Here is a 19988-nt window from a genome sequence, read left to right on the forward strand (position 1 = left end):
GTTCCAGCAGGACAGGGAACTGCTGGAGAGAGTCCAGCGCAGCCACCAAGATGCTGGAGGGAGTGGAGCATCTCCCGTGTGAGGAAAGGCTGAGGGAGCTGGGGCTCTGGAGCTGGACAAGAGGACACTGAGGGGGGACTCATTCATGTTTACAGATATCTAAAGGGGGAGTGTCAGGAGGATGGAGCCAGGCTCTTCTGGGTGACAACCAGTGACAGGACAAGGGACAATGGGTGCAAACTGGAACACTAGAGGTTCCACTTAAATTTGAGAAGAAACTTCTCAGTGAGAAGGGACTTCGTGTTTTCTGTACTACCTGCATTACAGAAGAATATGAAGCCTAATTGGTAGTTTGAAAAGTTCTTTTTCAGGAGGCAGAGTAAGGCACAACTAGAAGCGTTACACCATAAATAATATAAAATAAAGCTATTTTAGTATATCCGCACATTGCTGAAAGCCCATCTTCCCAACTATGAATTTTGATGAAGAATAAAACACGCAATAAACCACTACAGAGAAGAACTGGTTAGTGGGGCTGGTCTCTCCACAACCACCTTTTCCAAAGTTTCCCTAACAATCAATACTAATTAACACAAAGGCAGCGATAACATCTGAAGAACATCAGCCAATCTATCTGGCTTTAAGTTTGAGCCACCCATTAGGCTCAGCAATTCGCCTAACAAAGACAGGTCATTGCTCTTCCATCTGCTTTAAGCACAGCAGTTAAAAAAATACAATTCTGAAAGGCTAAAGGTGAATTCTTGGGGTAAAAACGAGCTACTTGGCAGAGCTGTTTTAAAACAAATGTAGACTCCCATTTGTGGTGGGTTTACCTGATGACTTTTCACTTGAACCACTGGTTGCTGATGGAGGAGTTGGAAGAACCTCAACATAAAGCTCAATGTCATGTTCTTCATGGAAGGAAAAACACCTAAAATAGCAGCTGTGCCCCTTCACTCACCCCCCAGACTGGTGCCCAGTAAGAACGGTGTGGGGAGCACTGGTTTTACTGGGCAAGCGTCCCTGTAGTCCAGCCATTCCTACTCTTGACTTGCTCCTAGGAAAGCAGGACCCAGGACACCCCTGTGGGCAGTTTAGATGGACACGCTTGATTGGAGATAATCAAGTTAAAACTGTATATATAATTTTATGGCCAGACACTATTGAAACACCTTTCTCCAACCCCTCACAGCCGCAGTAGTTTTGGGACCGGCTTGCCATATGCTCAGCTTGGCTTTAGTTCAATTTCTTAATCTCGATTAGCGCCAAACAATAAGTCTTCACGGTGACCCGTTCCACCGTTGTCACCGCAGGGAAGGGTGAATCCCTTTTGATGCTGTTGATGAGGCAAGCAGAGGCCAAATTTCTATCTCCAGCCCAACACCCAGCCTAACTCATCACTCCCAGCTGCGCCTCTGGCTTTATGGGTATAAACCAGAACAGAACCACACGTGGGGTTTGGCAAACACACCGAATCCCGCTGGCGGTGACAAGGACCCTCGTCAGCCCCACATGTTATATTTTCCGATGCAGCGCGGCACGGGTGATGTTTCCCGGGCTCCCTTCCCACCGTGAAGCTCCACAGGGATTTTTACCTCCCTTTTGCTCAGCGTTCGGTTTGTCAAGCGCCGAATCCAGATGTCGCGAAGATTTCTGCTCCCGGTTAGACACCGAAATAAAAGCTGGATATTCAGAGGGGCCGGCGGTTCCCTCGGTGCCATTTGAATTGCCAGCCGGTGTCGACGCCGACTCGGAGCAATTAACACAGCATAGTCCTGTCGTTTGAAATCTGCGTGCTTAATATTCTCTCCCTATTTTAAGCCATTCTGACTTTCCTTTCAAGCTGTTCCAAGTGCACTCGGCTCTTTTGTTTGCGCGTCCGTACCATTATCTACTATTAAGTTGAAAATAACTTCTGTAACAGGTAGGAATCCCTTCAGCAAAACCCATTTTGCTTTAATCCTCTTTTATTTCCCTTTCTCGCCAACGTCACCACCTGATGTTCCTCCCAATGAACTGATGAGATTTCGCTTCACTACGGGAAAAGGAATGTCAGAGGTGTTACGTTTGGCACATTGGTTAAGGATGCTCTTTTAACTGAATAGGCAGAATCTGTGCTTATCTAGCAAAAAAATACCTTCTGGAAGCTTGGGGAAAAATATTAACATTTTACTTAACTGATTATTTCATTGGGATGTTGCTCCAAGTATTAGTTTGTCGCTCAAGAGATGACCCCAATTCCCCAGCCTGGTCCAGCATCGTTATCTTTCATTTTTTAAGCTGTGGCCATCAGCTAATAATGCACTAAATTCTAAAGTAATAGCACAACTTAAACCTACGCAATTACATACAAATCCAACAAATCGGACTTGACTAAAAAGATGAGTTGCTTGCCCACCAGCTTCTGCCGTATTATGTCACATCCACCATCGTGACACTTAATTTGTGAAGTGGAAATAAGCACGAGAGTTCCTCCTACACACACTAATATTCTGTGTGCCCGCACTTGTAAGGAAATAACAGCTCCTTGCGTTGTTAATTAACATTCAGCCAGGCAGAAAGGGACCTGGGGGGACTCATGGACAGGAAGCTCAACAGGAGCCACCAGTGTGCCCAGGTGGCCAAGAAGGCCAATGGGATCCTGTCCTGGATCCAAACCAGCGTGGTCAGCAGGACAAGGGCAGTGATCCTTCCCCTGTGCTCTGCATTGGGGAGGCCACACCTGGAGTGTTGTGTTCAGTTCTGGGCCCCTCAGCTCAGGAAAGAGATTGAAGTGCTGGAGCGGGTGCAGAGAAGAGCAACAAGACTGGGGAAGGGACTGGAACACAAGCCCTATGGGGAGAGGCTGAGGGAGCTGGGCTTGTTTAGTCTGGAGAAGAGGAGGCTTAGAGCTGAGCTCAGCACTCTCTAGAACTACCTGAAGGGCAGTTCTAGCCAGGTGGGGCTTGGTCTCTTCTCCCAGGCAGTCAGCAATAGGACAAGGGGCCATGGGCTTCAACTCTGCCAGGGGAAACTGAGGCTGGGGATTAGAAAGCAATTCTCTGCAGAGAGAGTGGTCAGGCATTGGAATGGCTGCCCAGGGAGGTGCTGGACTCACCGGCCCTGGAGGTTTTTAAACTGAGCTTGGCCATGGCCCTTAGTGCCATGATCTAGTCAATGGACTGGAGTTGGACCAAGGCTTGGACTGGATGATCTCTGAGGTCTTTTCCAACCCAGTCCATTCTGTGATTACTACATAAATAACAGCAATGGAGAAGAGAAACAGGCTTCCTTCCCCACCAGAAGCATGAAGACAATATTTAACATTATCTACATGCAACTCGCACAACATTACACATGCTTGTACTTATATTAAAGCCCCAAAAAGCCTCCGGAGTGTCCAGAGATCTATGGAGAAATGAGCGTGTCAGAACACGACAGGAAAATAAGGCGTGAGAAAGAAATGATGATCAGGTTGAGCTGCTCCATTCTGCCTTATGATGCCAGACAGGACACCAAGTGCCTCCAAAACACCCCAGTATTGCATCTACAAGGATAAAAAACCTACTAAATACCCAGACAAACAGAAAATAACCTGCCATGAGTCAGGACAAATCTAGAATTATTCACAAAAGCCAAACACCACGCTCTGGGATGCTGCTTCTTGTCAATGATCCCAGCACGAGCAGCTTCTCCCGCTCTCCCCAAGATCACAAGGCTTCGATATCTACCTGGCCGTGCCATTAAAACGCCGCTTTTCTGCGAGTTTTACATCTTCCGCGCTCTTGGATCTAATCCCTCCTTTCAGGTTTCCTTGAGGCTCCATTTAAATTCAAAACCTTTGCCCTCCGGCTGTTTCGTTCCTTGACTTAATTAGAAGGCACTTGGAGGTCTCCTCCTCCACCGCTGCCGCAGCACTCGAGCCAGCGACTCGCGAGGTATTTCTTCATAAAAATACAATAAATATGTATAATATTTCCCTTTCCAAGGTCAGGGGTCCCAGCAGCACGATGCCCTTTTATATTTTACTATGCCTTTTATATTTTGTACCAACCATCGGCAGCCACGGCACAATCGATTAAATAAGAGGGATCTGTGCGTGGGGCGAATTCCCATCACCGCCCCGTCCGTCACCGGTCACCGGGGGAGCAATTATGGGTTGAGGGGTGACAGACACCCCACTTGGAGGTGAAGTTGGGATGAAACACCTCCCTGTGCGTCTGGTCTTCGATCCGCATCGTCCTCATCCACAATAACCCTTAAGCAAGCGCTTGAGCCATCGATTGCGGTTGGATTTAGCCACCAGAGACCAGATTTAAGCGCTGCCTAAATAGGCAACAGGTGGGTATTATATGCCCGGTACAGCCTAGACTAAATGCACCCATCTGCCTTTTTTAAAGGTTCTCATATAGCTGGAGGTGTTGCTCTTCACCTCCATCACCCCGTTATATTATAATTAAGCCACTGTCTAATTGCCACGATCCTTATTTGCTCGTCACAGCCAAAGACACTGTTATTAACCCACGACCTGATGAAAACAGTTTGATTTCAAAGCCGAGCCTAGGGAAGCAGGAATTGCAAAAGGATGGAGAGTTCAGGGCTTTGCCAGTTGTTTGATGAGCTAATAAACTAACATGAAGAGGGAAAATTAACCTATCACACAAGTGTTAAAACAGCTGTACAGCTCAACATCTGCCCTTCCTATATTTCAGGTTCACATCTGCAGCATTTGGAAGGTAAGACAAACAACGTGATGAAAACCGCGCGTTGGTTTTAAAGGCAGCTCAAGCGAAACAAGAGTCACTTTCAGAAAGCAAACAACAAGCAAATAATAACCCTCACCTGGAAGCTGAGGCACAGGTGGATTAAACAAGTTGACAAAGCATCGTGATCATCTGTAAAGCTCTAAGCAGAACTTGACTTGAAACATCTGCACCACATCTGCAAAACTCTACCAGTTTCAAATAAGATGCTCCCAAAGCAGCGGTGCTGACAACACCTGGTAACCAACACTTGGGTTTTAATTTGCATCCTTGCGAATTCAACTTGTCGCACCAAAATTTCACCCGCTCCAAAGCCACCAAATCAAGTCCAGGCACTGGATGGGGCAGATGTAGCAATATAACGACCCAAAGAATCGAAACCAGCACTAGAAACAACTAGAACGTACAATATAAAACATCAAGCGAGCAATGTTCAGAGATAAAAGCTCATGCTGAGTCCACCACCATCCCCAAGAAGCGTCATTTAACGCTTAAACTGTCTCATGTCCATATTTAATTTGCTATATTGCCGCCCGGCAGTTAAACCCAACCTCATTGCGCTTTGCAGTCAATACTATTGTCCAAATTGGAGCGTTCGCTGCTGGTTTCTTTAACAATTCCCACCAACTTGGGCTCGTTTCATTAAACCTGCAGGTAAATCCTCCGCGGGAGCCGCTTTTGCCGGACAGACGGACACCTTTTGGGAACAGGGCACTAAATGCCACGCGTCCAAAGAGGTTTTACCTTTTACCTGTGAGTTGTTTCTTACAGCAGGTGATAAACCCATGGGGAATATAAAGCAAGGCCGCGATGATGCTCCCTCCACGTTCCCATTGCCCCCGGTGATTATTGCACCGCGTCAGAGCGTAGAACACCCCGGAACGCAAGATATTTTGCGATCCATGCGAGCAGCCCTAGCAAAAGGCAGGAAAATAATCCAAAAAGGCACTAAACGCTCGTTGCATTTGCTGTTCGCCGCGGCGGAAACGCTTCCGATAGCGCCAAGCGGGGAACCTGCTGAGTAAAAAGGCCATTGCCGCACAGTCGCTTGACAGAGTCGAGTCCGACTTGGCCAGAGCTTTAATAACAATAATCACCTCACTGAGCACGGACCAGCTTGAGCCTTTAGATCAGCCCTCGCTTCCCTCCTTCCCCTAATAGCATTATAGTTCTTTACGCTGCGACGCTAACCTTAAAGAAATGTGTTGCTATCCTATTGGCACGCTGGAATTTTTGGGAGGCGATCAAACCGATGTCATTAAAGTACTTTTAAGGGTATTTTGATCGGTAACTAAAGGGAAAGAAACGAAATGCGCCCGTATTTTTGGAGGGTGGTGACAAATGGCTTGCAGTGAGTTGCCACCTTGCCGCGTTTTGAAGGCTTACGCTTTAATGTATTTAACGTGGTTTTTATGGCTTCCCGGAGCATCCTTATCCAACTCCCTACCGTGGCTTTGCTCAATCACCTCCATTCCTTTGCTCCAAATACTGACTTTTCCTCTTGCTTTCCCCCATATCTCAAGCGTTGTCAAGCCACAAAGCTCCTCTAATCCTCACCAGCATCACAAGAGCTCCTGTGACAACGCGTTCAAGACATTTAGCGTCCTCTACAATGTCAAGATAAAGAATTGGGGGGGTATATTCAAGCAAATAGAAGATAATTCAATTCTAGGGCCGCTTTCGCCCAGGTAAACTTGGCGTGCAATGGGGAGGCCTCAATTCCTGCAATAACTCCTTCCCCTGTATAACTCTGCAACTCTACTTAGCAGCTAAATTAACAATTAACGAACAAATAGAACAAGTTGTTTTCAGATTCTCCAGGTTTCCAGTAGTAACAATTACTAAATGCTTCGTTTTGGGGCACCGCTTGGCTTATTTCAACTTCTTTTTCTTCTCATTACGCAGACGATTCATTTCATTTGAAGAGGCCGGGCTCCTTCTAATTTTATCAGCGCTTGGCCCTTTTCCAGCTTATCGATTATCATATCATACCATATTTCCACTGTCCTGTGTTACTTGGCTGTAATTTGGGGGGTTTTGTGTGCAAAAGCCATTTGCAGAGAACAGTAAAGAGAAGGAGACAAAGGGGAGAGGAGGGTAAGTCCTGCAAGGACACAAACTACCTCAGAATAGAGGAATAGCAGATACACATGAGATAAAATAAGACTAAATACACCATGTTTCAGGGTGTAACGGCCAGAAAACAAGAGAAACTATTAAGTCAGAGGAAAAGCAGCTTGCACTTTGGGATTTAACAGCGGCTTTTGGAACAAAGAGGTGGATCTTGCCAACAAATCTGTAGAAGAGATGGGAGAATATCTAGTCAGGGCTTCATGAAATTCAATTTGGGCCTTTGGTACTTGAACCTCTCTTGATTTATTGTAAAGCGAGAAAATTATCCAGCTGCAGTTTCTATGGGTGGATACAAACCCGATTCCTAAGGACAGCGCAGTCGCAAGGGGGTTATTGCAAAGTAATGGGGATCCCCCTTCTGTCAAACTTCCATTAACACCTACAATTAAATCCTGACCATTCTTATTAAACTGTGCTATAGAGTCTTTGGCAGAGCTTGAAGTCAGCGTTACGTCTCCAAACGGCATTAACGGCGCGGAAAATAAATAGGACGCAATGCGAAACGGCAGCGGAACGTAGGTTATAAACCCCAAACGTTATCGGTTGTGCAAATCCAGGGTAAGGAATGAGAGGTTGAACATCAGCTCGGCTAAAAAGGGTCGAGGATTAGAGGCCATCGGCCAAACGAGCTGGTTTCTGCTGTTCTGAAAGGGTTAATGAGTATATATGATATTGGAGCATGCTAGAAAACACAGCCCATAAATATAGGAGAACAGAGGTGGGTTAGTCCAGAAAAGGGAGATCTACGGAGGGACATTATAACTTTTTGAGCAAGGAAAACGCTGACGCCAAGGAAACGGCAATAAATCTGGTTTTCCTGTCCTCCGCAGATAGCGCAGGAATTAACAGGCTTAAGTTACAGAGCTGGAGATGCAAGATATAGATTACAAGTCAAAACTTGCTAACGGTAAAGCTAGTTAGAAATAGGCATCCGTTGCTTTTCCCAGCCCGCTGGGATTTCCCTCTTGGCTTCCAATATTTGAAGATAGCTGCTTATCAGGAACGGCAGCAAACAGAGCCGGCCCTTCAATGCGTTTCCATTCCGACAGCAAAATCATGTTCAATATATGTTTGTCTAACTCATCCTTAAAAACCTCCACTGTAAATACTGTTTCCATTTAGAAAAGCAACTATTGCAGCCACATGTGTGAAGATCCGAGAAGCAGCGACCGGGGGGTTCAGTTTGCAATACTGGAAAGAATATAAGGCTCATAGTAGCATGTAAAAATAACCAAGGAGAATATATATATATATATATATTGAACATATATATGATTGTTTGAATCCACTCTAGTGTCTTTACACCACTGTCATTAGGAGGAACAGGCAAAACGTTGTTTGGAAAGAGATAGATTATATGTGCGTGTGTATAGACGCTAATAACTAACAGTATAATTACAGACTAAGAAGTGACATGATGGCAAAATAAAAACAAGTATTTGAAAGCTTTGTTGGGGCTTGAAAGAGAAGGAATGGCTTTAAGTACCCACTCACATCTTGAAGGGTTTGCATGTTTGTGAACATAAGCACCAAGCTCAGGAATCCTCCTACAGACGCTGTTTCTACAAATAGACATATTTTCCCAAGGAAAATCCTCCTTCTCCTACAGATCAACAGGCACAACAGAAGGCAGAATCAACCCCAGGCAAGTTTCTCACCTCTTCCATGGTTTTTTGGGCAAGAAAGCGCGATAACAAGCAACCAGGTCCAGTTTGAGAAGCGGTTCAACACACCCAGCGCTCTGTCTTGCAAGGTGCAGATAAATCTTAGGTTCATTTTACATTTACGGCTCGAGTTTACCGCCCCGTTCAGGGTTTATTTTCGCCGTATCCTTGACTGTGAGCAGAAGTCAGGACCACGTTGCCCCGTCTCATTCCCATCTGCATTCAGGTGGATGCTTTAGGGTGCAGGATGATGTTTTGGGGGAGGAACAGGTGGATAGAAGCCAAAGGCACCTTTTGATTTAGGGGAGAGAAGGACACAACCCCTTTTCACCTGACTTGCAGGATCATCTATTTAAACATGCTAATGTGCGGAGAAAAGCAGAGGGATGAATTAAAAGGACCATAATTCACCGACAAACACTCCAAATAAAACACACAACAAACCCAAGGGAACGGCGATTGTGTTTTGAAGTCATTAGCATGTTGCTATAAAGCTCTATTCCACTAATTCACTGCTACCACTTCTTAAATGGTTCTATAAAAGCAAACGAAGCTCCGGAACAAAGTGAGCTGTATTTTCTCCCCCACTTTGCTGAACGGTTCAAACCTCAGCCGGATTTTCCGAGGGGCTGAGCATTACCTGGGTGCTCCAGCTCTGCCTATGGGGCTTTTCCTTCCTTGCGCTGTTTCTCATGATGGTCTCAATTAAATGAAACTTTCTTGCTTCGTAGCTTGGCTTGACAGATGTTCTTTCCGCAGACAAGCCCTGCTACAGACACGCAGCTCTCCAAATTACTCCCCCTGTGCTTTTCATCGCATCGATTCATCCGAGCAGTCAAAACTCACCCCATCTCCATGGGTGATTTGGAGAACTCCTGACAAGGACCATCTGAACATCATCTCTATAGGAATTTGCACCAAAACTTGGGTTTTTTGGAGGAAAGCAAGGTACTGGAGTGGTATCTTGATTGCGTGCCAACTCAGCATCACATCCTCTCCGTTATCTGGACCGCTCTCCATCATCTTTGCCAAGTCCTGGGAAACGGGAGAGGTGTCTGAGGACTGGAGGAAAGCAAATGTCGCTCCAGTCTGCAAAAAGGGCAAGAAGCAGGACCTGGGTAACTACAGACCGGTCAGCCCCACCTCCATCCCTGGGAAACTGATGGAATGACTTCTCCTCGATGCCATCTCAAAGCATATCAGGGCTAAAACAGTCATTGGGGCAGTCAGCGTCACTTCACCAAAGGGAAGTCATGCTGGACCGACCTCATTGACTTTTATGAGGACACAACAAGATAGATGGATGATGGCAGAGCGGTGGACGTGGTCTACCCTGACTTGAGAGAGGCATTTGACACAGTGTCCCACAGCATCCTCAGCGCTGAACTGAGGGAGTGCGGTCTGGATGAGCGGGGAGTGAGGTGGAGTGTGACCTGGCTGAAGGGAAGAAGCCAGAGAGTCGTGGTCAATGGGCAGAGTCCAGTTGAGGCCTGGATCTAGTGCAGTGCCTCAGGGGCAGTGCTGGGGCCGGGATTGTTCAAGATATTCATCAGTGATTTGGCCGAGGGAATAGAGTGACTGTCAGCAAGTTTGCTGGTGACACCAAGCTGGGAGGAGTGGTGACACGCCAGAGGCTGTGCTGCCATCAGAGACCTGGACAGGCTGGAGAGTTGGGCGGGAAAATGTAATGAAATAGAACAAGGGCAAGTGTAGAGTCTTGAATCTGGGCAGAACAACCCCAGGTTCCAGTGTAAGTTGGGGAATGAGCTATTAGAGAGCAGCGTAGGGGAAAGGGAGCTGGGGGTGCTGGGGACAGCAGGGTGACCATGAGCCAGCACTGGGCCCTTGTGGCCAGGAAGCCAATGGTACCTGGGGTGGGTTAGAAGGGGGTGGTCAGTAGGTCCGAGAGGTTCTCCTGCCCCTCTGCTCTGCCCTGGGGAGACCACACCTGGAATATTGTGTCCAGTTGTGGCCCCTCAGTTCCAGCAGGACAGGGAACTGCTGGAGAGAGTCCAGCGCAGCCACCAAGATGCTGGAGGGAGTGGAGCATCTCCCGTGTGAGGAAAGGCTGAGGGAGCTGGGGCTCTGGAGCTGGACAAGAGGACACTGAGGGGGGACTCATTCATGTTTACAGATATCTAAAGGGGGAGTGTCAGGAGGATGGAGCCAGGCTCTTCTGGTGACAACCAATGATAGGACAAGGGGCAATGGGTTCAAACTGGAACACAGGAGGTTCCACTTAAATTTGAGAAGCAACTTGTTGGGGGTGAGGGTGGCAGAGCCTGGCCCAGGCTGCCCAGGGGGTTGTGGAGTCTCCTTCTGTGCAGACATTCCAACCCGCCTGGACACCTTCCTGTGTAACCTCATCTGGGTGTTCCTGCTCCATGGGGGGATTGCACTGCATGAGCTTGCCAGGGCCCTTCAACCCCTGACACTGAGATTCTCTGATATTTTGGTTTTATCACCAATTCCGTGTCATACGGAATAAATGTTTTGCATCCCTGACTTAGTTAAAACCAAGGGATGTGTGTAAGGAGCAAGAGTTTTTCATGGTGCTGCAAACAACAGGGATAGGCGAGGCCTAGCACTAAAGCTCAGCCTAAACCTCCGCCCTCGCTGCTTTCTCTAACAGTCTCCAAAATAAAAAGCGTGACTGTTCCCTCAGACGATCGATGGAACGTGTTGCTCGTTGACTCTCACAAACAGCAATGAGCAACCAGTTATAGAAATAAAGGGCAGAAAAGCTAATAAATTGCTCCGGTTTAGTTTAGTGCCAGCTCTAAAAGGTTATTCAGCTGTTTCAAGGCTAGAAAACACTGAAACGCTCTTGGTATGCACCAGGAGTAGTGCTGGGTAGCGGTACATTTGGTTTCTTTACAAGATAATACAAATCAACCTACTTTGGCCTTTGCAAGAGAGCGGTTACCAAGGTATCGAGCGCTGTCCCCTGCGCTCGTCGCTCTAAGGCACACGGCCCAGCAGGGTTCGGTGTTTCTGTAGCTCCAAATCATTATCGCCGCACCTGCGGGGTTTTTATGCTCCCGAGTCCAACTGTCTGTATTGTTTTGTTGGCCAGGTTCATGTTGGTATTGCCCAAGCTCTTTGGGGGTCCGAGGTCGGTTTTCTCCCGGTCGTCGCGTAGAATCCAGTTGTTTGTGCGTAATGAATAAATCAGATGGCAGCTTGATGAATAAATAACCTCCAGCTCCGTGCCCGGCTGGCCCGACCCTCATCCACCTTTGGCTCTTATTACTGAGCTTTTCCATATTAACCACACAACGTCAACTCTAAGTGCATATCATTGTCACTGAATAATACCCTTTAGTCGTATTTTGATAACATTAAGACTTCTACCTGACTAAAATACTCAAAATACTCCATTTAGAGCGTGTTCCTTGATGTTTCGAGCAAAATGCAAAACTCCTTTTCTATTTCCAATGCAATCCTGCTGGTAACTTTGGGTTAATTCTCATTAACTCTCACATTAAAAGCAGCACTACCAGACCCCATATCCTCCCAGAATCTGCGCAAGCAATAAGAAAACAGCAACTCAACAGCGTCCCAGTGATGAGCACCATAACAAACCAGCATAAAGAGTTCAATTCAACTATTAAGCCTCATGTTTGCTGCTTGTTTCCATTTTCCCCACCCCAGAGAAACCGCAACCGCTGGTAATTAAAGATTTCTTTAATAACGAACGTGCCAAATAAGCCACTTTGCACATCGAGGGGCGCGACCTCGATTCTTCACACGCGGCAAATTGTGCCACCCCATAAGCAGCATTAAAATGGTAATGCTGGCTGGCTGAGCCCTTAATTGGGGGAATCGCAATCAAGAGACGCCCGTCTGGCCTAAATGCTGAGTTTTAAACAGATGTCTTCAAAAGGAAAGGGAATACAAAAGGATTTGGCAAAGAGACTAATCTGGGCCTCCGTATGCGTAGATGCAAAACCAAGATATTCTGCCCCAACGGCGCTTTGAAGTTCGACCTGGACAACGCACATCGCTAAGTTCATAGACAAATCTTAAGCTTAAGTCTTAAGCCAGGACTATCTAACGCCGCTTTCATAAGTGAAAGGGAAATTTTACCATATGATTTCCCAGAGGACTAAAAGAAACCTCTTGTCCACACGCATTCATTTCAGTTCCAATGCAGCGTAAGTCACAATTTAGCTCACGTGTTTCCTCCCCATATCCCCCAAATAAATACTTTATATGCATTTGCAGCCTTTGTTGAGTAAAATCAGACTGCAATGTTGGGTGGGAGGGATTGATTTCTACTCATCTTTATGGCTTCTGTCCACAGTTTTCCTTGGTTAGTATAAAAACCTTCACTGAGAACAAGCTGCAAAGAATTGCCAAAGTTTGATACGGTCCATAAATACGAAGCCATAAGAGTCATAGGGTTACATTTCTCCACCCAATATCGCAGCCACGATTTGGGAATCAGGAAGAGGACAGAGTCACACGTTGGTAAATAAGGAATTGACCACCAAACTGGCAATCGGGCCTTTGAGTGCGAGCGATCATGACTTGATTATATGTATTATGGGATAGTCTGAACTGTAATCACACACACAGGGCTTTGAAAGGGCTAATTTTGCAACGCTGAAAATGATTAGAAGTCGAATCGGCGAGGATTAAAGAAATACAGACAAATACAAATAGAAATTCTTGTCTGTTATTAAAAACACCAACAAAACCCCAGACTAAAAGCACCCAGATACCAAACTAGCCACAGTTTCATAAAAGAAACACGCATCTCTTTTTGCTTTATAACAGCCTTACCAGTCTCCCTTAAAGGGAAAGCAACTAATATCTTTAATTATCGTTTAAAAACAGAAGGGAAAGCTAATGGTAATCAATACATGCCAGAACCTGGGAACTGTACAGTATAGATAAGGGGAGTCAAAGGCCAATAAACCACGTCTGTGACCGACATAATTGAAACTATCTGGGATGTTCTTCTTCTTAAAGAAGCAAATTAATCCATAGAGTAGATTTATCGGCTCAGGCCGTGCTAAAAGCATTTAGGACATACCTGAGATGGGGAATCTTCTCTGATGGGGAGCAGGCGCGTTCCCATTGCAGCTCCACATTCTTAGGAACGTGGTTTTGGGATCTGAGGAAGAGAAAACAAAGAATTGGCTTAATAATTACTAATTAATAATAATTACTAATTAATTTCTAACCACAGTTGTTAATAAAACACAAAATGAGTTCATCTCCTTGTATTTCACAGGGGAAGGTTCAAGGCAAAGTAACAAACTGAAGTCACCAAATAATAGAAGTTGGACTGTTTGGGACTCCTATATTGTTCAGTGGTGGACAGGACCAATTCATGGCTGGAAATACACGTCCCGGTATTTACGGCACAACAGCCCATCTAACTTCTTCCCCACCTCATTGCGAAGTCGGAGCTGGTTTTGCATGGGAAATCAGGGCCTTTTCCCACCAAACAAACACCTTTGTAAATTATTAACAGCCGCAGCGTGACACCGAAAGCAAATGCGGCCTATGAGGAATACAAAGGAAGGTGAGGAAATGTTTCCAGGAACAGAAAAAGCTTTGGAAATCAGTAACTGGTCTATTTGTTTCTCTGCACAAGAAACTTAGTTCCCAGTTGACTTGTATCCATTGCTCAGAATTGGGGGTTCCCACTGAAATAACATTAGAGGGATCCCCAAAGAACCCTCACTTTTAAAACAGCTGCGTAAAGTATTAACTACTTATATAGTCGGAGTAAACGAACGTAAGCTAATAAATATACCAATCCAATCACCACGAGCTATCAGATGACTTGATTAATTGCTACGGGTTGCCCTTTAGGCATCATCATTAAATTAATACAACGTGCAAGGCATCGATAGTCACTGATTAATCCATCCAGAGCAACTCTTCCGAAGACTCTTTATTAGTTTATAATGCAAACGAACACGGGGCAAAGTGTAGCGAAGTTATCAGGTTGTTCTACAAGTTCAAGGTGTTGCAATATGGGATTTTGCATATATATATATATATATAAATATATATATATATATATAAATATATATATAAATATATATTTATATATATAAATATATATATAAATATATATATAAATATATATATATATATATAAATATATATATATATATATATATATATATATATATATATATATATATATATATATATATAGGGTATGTTGCCCTTGAAGGTTAAGTATTCTACCCCTCCACATCCCGGTTCGCTTCCCCCTCCACTCACAGACCACAGTAGTCCCAGGATCTATTAGATCCTTTAGATTAGATTAGATCTAATCTAGATCTAATTAGATCCATTCCAAGAGCTCATCAAAACTTAGTGTCTTCTCCTTATAAACCAAAGAGGGCCGAAGACAAAACAAAAAGGCATTTTGGCCTTTTCAATGCTGTCCAATTTGCAAGCGAATGCTTTGAAATACAAAGGGGTTTTTAATATAGAATACATTTTCTGGTGTTTAAACAAAGCGAGTACCTGGCAACAAAACCTCGAGCCAAATTATTGCGAACAGTGAAACAATAATAGCAGCAATAAATAGGGTATGTTGGAAATTATAACGGCCTGAAAACATTCACCCCATCTGACAATATATGGGACGATTTAGCTCCTGGTGAGCAACATCATTTCTGTTTTTACTATTATATAGAGTTTCCTGCAAAGTGAAGTTATGCACACCCATAAAAAGATCTATGGGGTGAAGTCACTTCAGGGAGATGCGCTTTTCTCTCCGCTAAATCAACTTGTAGCTGGATGCTGTTGTCCTCATTGCCTGGTCGTGCGTTGTAACAACCTCCAAAAGGCGCTCCAGAAACAACGAGGGGTGCGGTTCACTTGGGGTGAACCAAACGTTATCGATTAAGCACATCAACTGAAGTCATACAACGCTCACGGTTGCTTCTACTTCCATAGTCCTCATGGGGGATTAAAGCAGACGCTGCGACACGACGCATTATTTCTTCTTTGTGGGTGGGTTAAGGCACAAGCTTTGCACCTTTAATGCGCATAAATCCTTCTTTTGGATCCAATCCTACGCGCTTCTCGTTTTCATTAACGATGGAAGAGACTCCGCAGCACGTAGGGGACGTTACCTTGATCTCAGCCCTATCGCAACACCCCAGTCCCCATTTGCCTCCTAATAGCATCCCCAATCGGTAAATATTTGTACAGCATTTTAAAAAGATGTAAAAGCACCGCTTCTAATGTTGTCCCGCATCCCAAAGATGAGCATTAACTGCTGTGTTATTCTTTAAAATGGTTCTTTCCTCTGTTTTACTTATTGCAGGTATTAGAAACTCTTGTTCCTTGGGCAGTTTAAAGTACCTTTTTCTTACATTTGTATCATAACGGAGCGCTCAACTATTCATCACGCTTGGGCTCAACCAGCTTCATTACAGCCATACAGAATGACGCAGAGTTGCAATTCTAAGCAATTCACCAAAAAATGACTATATTCACAAGGAGAAACAAGCACCGTCTTTGCTTGCCAAGCAAAATATGTATAAGTGCAAAGGGATAGAAAGAATACATTTCAATGTAAAGTTCCATTTGGGACACAATCTTGCAGCAAACACCCGTGGAAGCGTTTATGACGAGTACAGTTCACGGCACTAGACATTGACATCTAAAAATAGCATTACAGGTCTGACCTTCCATCACAAGGTGAGTGCAAGTCTGAAATGAAGCCAGACATAAAATACAAGGGAATATCCAGCCCAATGTCCTTGCTGCAACGGCCAAAAGCTGATTCTGATACAGAAAACAAGCCGGTTTATGCCATTTCCATGTAGTTGGTGTAGTCTGCCATGTCTAAGAAGAAATAGGAACTCCCCCCTGCCCAGGGGCAGAATTACACCTCCAAAATGTACGACTTTGATGCACCAATTGCACCCTGAACTAGAATAGCTACCACTGTTACTAATGCTCATTAAGCCGTTTAATCAGCCCAAACTATGCGGTAATTGTAATTCCTGCTAATGAGCGACTATCTTGAGAATAGGCCTGGTGTCTAAATCACGCTGAGCCGCCTCAAACTCCACGGAGACCTGCGGGTAAGGAAATCATTAATGATTCCCTGCGCCAAAAACCAGCTTTTCATCCTCCAAATGACACGTACATACCCCAAATCCTCCAACACCGCTTATGTAGCGTCAACCTTCAAGTCCCTCTGCAAAAATAACCCAAATTATAGAATCCCGGGTTTAAGGGACCTCAAGGATCATCCGGTCCAACCTTTGTTGGGAAAAGCCCAGTCTAAGCAAGCTGGTTCAGCCCAGTCTTACAACTGGTCAACATCAGGGGATCCAGCGCTTCCCCAGGGAGATTATTCCAAGGGCTGATGGTTCTCATGGGGAAAAATGTCCCTTTTGTGTCATTTTTGTGGCCTTTCACTAGCCCCTCTCTGCATCTGCTGAAAATTGGTCCAGCGTTAGTGAAATAAAACATAATAGAGCGGCGGCATTTGTTTCACTGCGACCCATAAAAGCACTTTCAAGATACCGCATTTAATTGGAGTTTTATAGCGCCCGTGAACAAACACGCTCTAAATGCATCTAACATCGACTTCTGTGTTCCCTCCTCTCCGTTGCTTTACGGTTCCCTTCATCCTCCACCTCCTCATCTCCCAAAGAATAAACTCATCATCCTTACCCGACGAGGAAAAAACGCTGCGACGCATAAGAATGAGAACTCGGAAACATCTGTCGAGAGAGAGACCAAAAGCTCTTGTTCTCCGGTTTAATTTTGAGATGTTAGAAGAAGATATAACCTGGACAACGGCCAGGAGCATCCGTGAGGATCGGTATCTGCACGTAAGTTTAAGCTAAATAGAAAATAGGAGATAAATAACATCTAAGCTGCGATACCTTTACGCAGGGAATGTGACTCCCAAGACTAAGTTCCGACAACCAAATTCCCTGGTTTATGTGAGTCATATACATCAAATAGACGAATATTCCATACTCCCTTAAACGTAACCGCCCTCTTGGGACGCAGCGCACAGGGCATCGGCGCAAGTTCGGGCAACGTGGTTGTTCATCCCAGCCTGGTGTGCATCTTCCTGTAATTAATTAGGGCCTTGAAGAAGTGGATTTGATTAGGAGTCAACTGCTTAATATCTTAAGCTGGGTCTTAAGTCCGCTCAAACCAATGGGGGAAAGCAGTTCAAGCTCAAGTTCGCATCCTGTGCAATCTCTCCACTTCACTTCCAGCTCCCATCGTGCTAACGTGTGGGTTTGAGTTATTCCCTCTGCAGAAAACCATGGAAAACTCCATCCTCAGCCTTTTTCCCTTCACACACACTCGAGCGCCTTACGGGTCCCTCTTCCAACACACGCTGGGAGCCGAGGAGTCATCAAAAGTGCCATTTTCTAGCGGAAAAAGAGAACAAAAAGCACTGACAGGCAGCACATCTCTTCTTGCGAGGCGCCGTGCCCGACTTGTGACCGCTTACAGCTTGTAAAGATGATGTGAAGTGACTGCAAATGGACCTCGGCTACTGACTCCTCGCTCTTCTCCTTCTAAATCAGCCGCAGCCGAAGCATCGCTGCGAACATCAGATGCCGAGCTGTGATTTAATACTCCCAGCACTTCTATCTCCATCCATAAATACCTGTTATTAAGTGTATATAATGCCGTTTAGCTCTAAGGATGGCAAAAAATGGACAGGTACAAGCTATTCACCCAGCTGCACCGCAAGTGCTGTGAAATGGGGTCGTCTTGTGGCATTGAACAATTTGGGGAGGAGAAGTGAAGAAGAGGAGCAAACACCCTCATTAATGAGCAGCATCGGGCACTAAACGGCCCGAAATATCCTCAGCTGGCACTACGGTTAAACAAAGAACCAAAGCGAGATAACACCAAAAGGCTTTTTAACTGGGAAAAAGTGGATTTCCAGTCAATACGCACAAATGTAACACCGAGTCGGGTTCTGATAAACACAACTCAAGCCACCCGCGTCTCACATGGTTATTAAGCAATAAATGAATATACTTTGCTAGGGAAACAACAACTGCAGATTATTATTAATGGGATAAGACACTTTTTCCCTGCAAAAAATGATGCTCAAACGCCTAAATCATTCCTGTTGAAATAGTCATTAAGAACCCAGTCTGCGGCACGTGAGGCTGACGAGTTCCAGCAATCAGTTAAGACTGATGAAATCACACGCAATTATAGTAAGATTTGGGGAAATTAATGAGTTTGGCTCATGAAGTGCGCAAATAATCCTCTTTTTCCTGCACTGGTGTTAAAAGAGACACAAAACCGTTCTGAGACCACCTATATTCCTTCTGCTTTACCTACAGGAGGATTGCAGGGCGCTACAAAGGAAGAAGCAGCAATGGGTTTATGGTTTTTTAAGCAGATACAGACCCAAATTTCAATTATGCGACTCTGGACTATTTCAAGCCACAATCAGAACTCGGTACAATGACTAAAATTATACAACTAAGCTAACAAACACATCCAGGAGAGTCGAGAGTTAAGAGGGACTTGTATCCTTATACCCTATTTGTTCACCAAATCCACCGGCTCCAGCCTAAATTGTGCCATTGCTTAGTTTAGTTGTTGGATACGTGTATTTTCCCCCATTTAAATGTCATTGTCCCTTGCAAATCACAAAGGAGGTGGCCCTGCCGTGAGCATTCACTCGCTACAATTATTCCAGCGCGGCTAAGAGCTTATTTCTAACAATTTGAGTTGTCTCCACCTCATTTATCACTCGAGCTCTTTGTTTTGAATGGAAGCTACGACTTCATTCATGTCAATGGGGCTGCAGGTGAAAGGCAACCGGGGACAAATTAGGTCCTGTTTTATTACTAGGGACAAAAGCACCGTGTCCCGGAGCACTAGGGATGTGTCACTCGGCTTCCAGGATTAGCAGCGCCAGCTTTTTGTCCACACCAAACCCAGTTGCTGGCAATGAGAACACCACCGCTTTAACTACCTATTCCTATTTCAAGTTATAAATGAGATTAAACGGTCCGAGATCAAGTCATACTGTTATTAGGGAGCGGTTTGAGCAACGCTGGGATGGTGATTGTAGTTTTGCTGTCATTATTTTCAGTTCCCTGGGGATACGTGGACGCGTTCACCCGGCTCCACCGCCACATCGGCCCCTAACAGCGGCCGCTTTTGCGCTACATACATCTGGTTATGGAGAATTACTTGAGAAAAAGTCAACTCCGTGTCAAATACGACAGCAAGAAGCAGGGTCAATCGATCGCATCGACTTATTCCACGTTAAAACCAAGCCTACGGAGGCTCAACCTTCAGTGGGGAAGGGAAATCCTTACAAGTTTGGCATGATGCGCTTGGTCGAAAAACTCCTTCCTGTTTCTCCACGGACGCCACGCGAGGAATCGTTCAAGAATGAACATCTCGCATGGCCGTGGCTGTTGTAAAACCCTTTTCCCCAAGGCTTTAGCTC

The 19988-nt window shown here is 45.2% G+C and overlaps 1 protein-coding gene across 9 annotated transcripts in view; it reads right to left on the bottom strand.

Moving 5' to 3' along the window:
- Positions 1 to 19988, bottom strand: part of LOC102097274 (netrin receptor DCC) — a 412480-nt gene that overhangs the window by 313811 nt on the left and 78681 nt on the right. For all 9 annotated transcript variants that reach the window (XM_065044619.1, XM_065044617.1, XM_065044616.1 and 6 more), the window contains one exon: positions 13581 to 13661. The gene's annotated coding sequence lies outside the window, so the exon portion shown is untranslated. The remainder of the gene's footprint in view (positions 1 to 13580; positions 13662 to 19988) is intronic.

The sequence above is a fragment of the Columba livia genome, chromosome W (genome assembly GCF_036013475.1).
Source record: "Columba livia isolate bColLiv1 breed racing homer chromosome W, bColLiv1.pat.W.v2, whole genome shotgun sequence".
NCBI lineage: Eukaryota > Metazoa > Chordata > Aves > Columbiformes > Columbidae > Columba > Columba livia.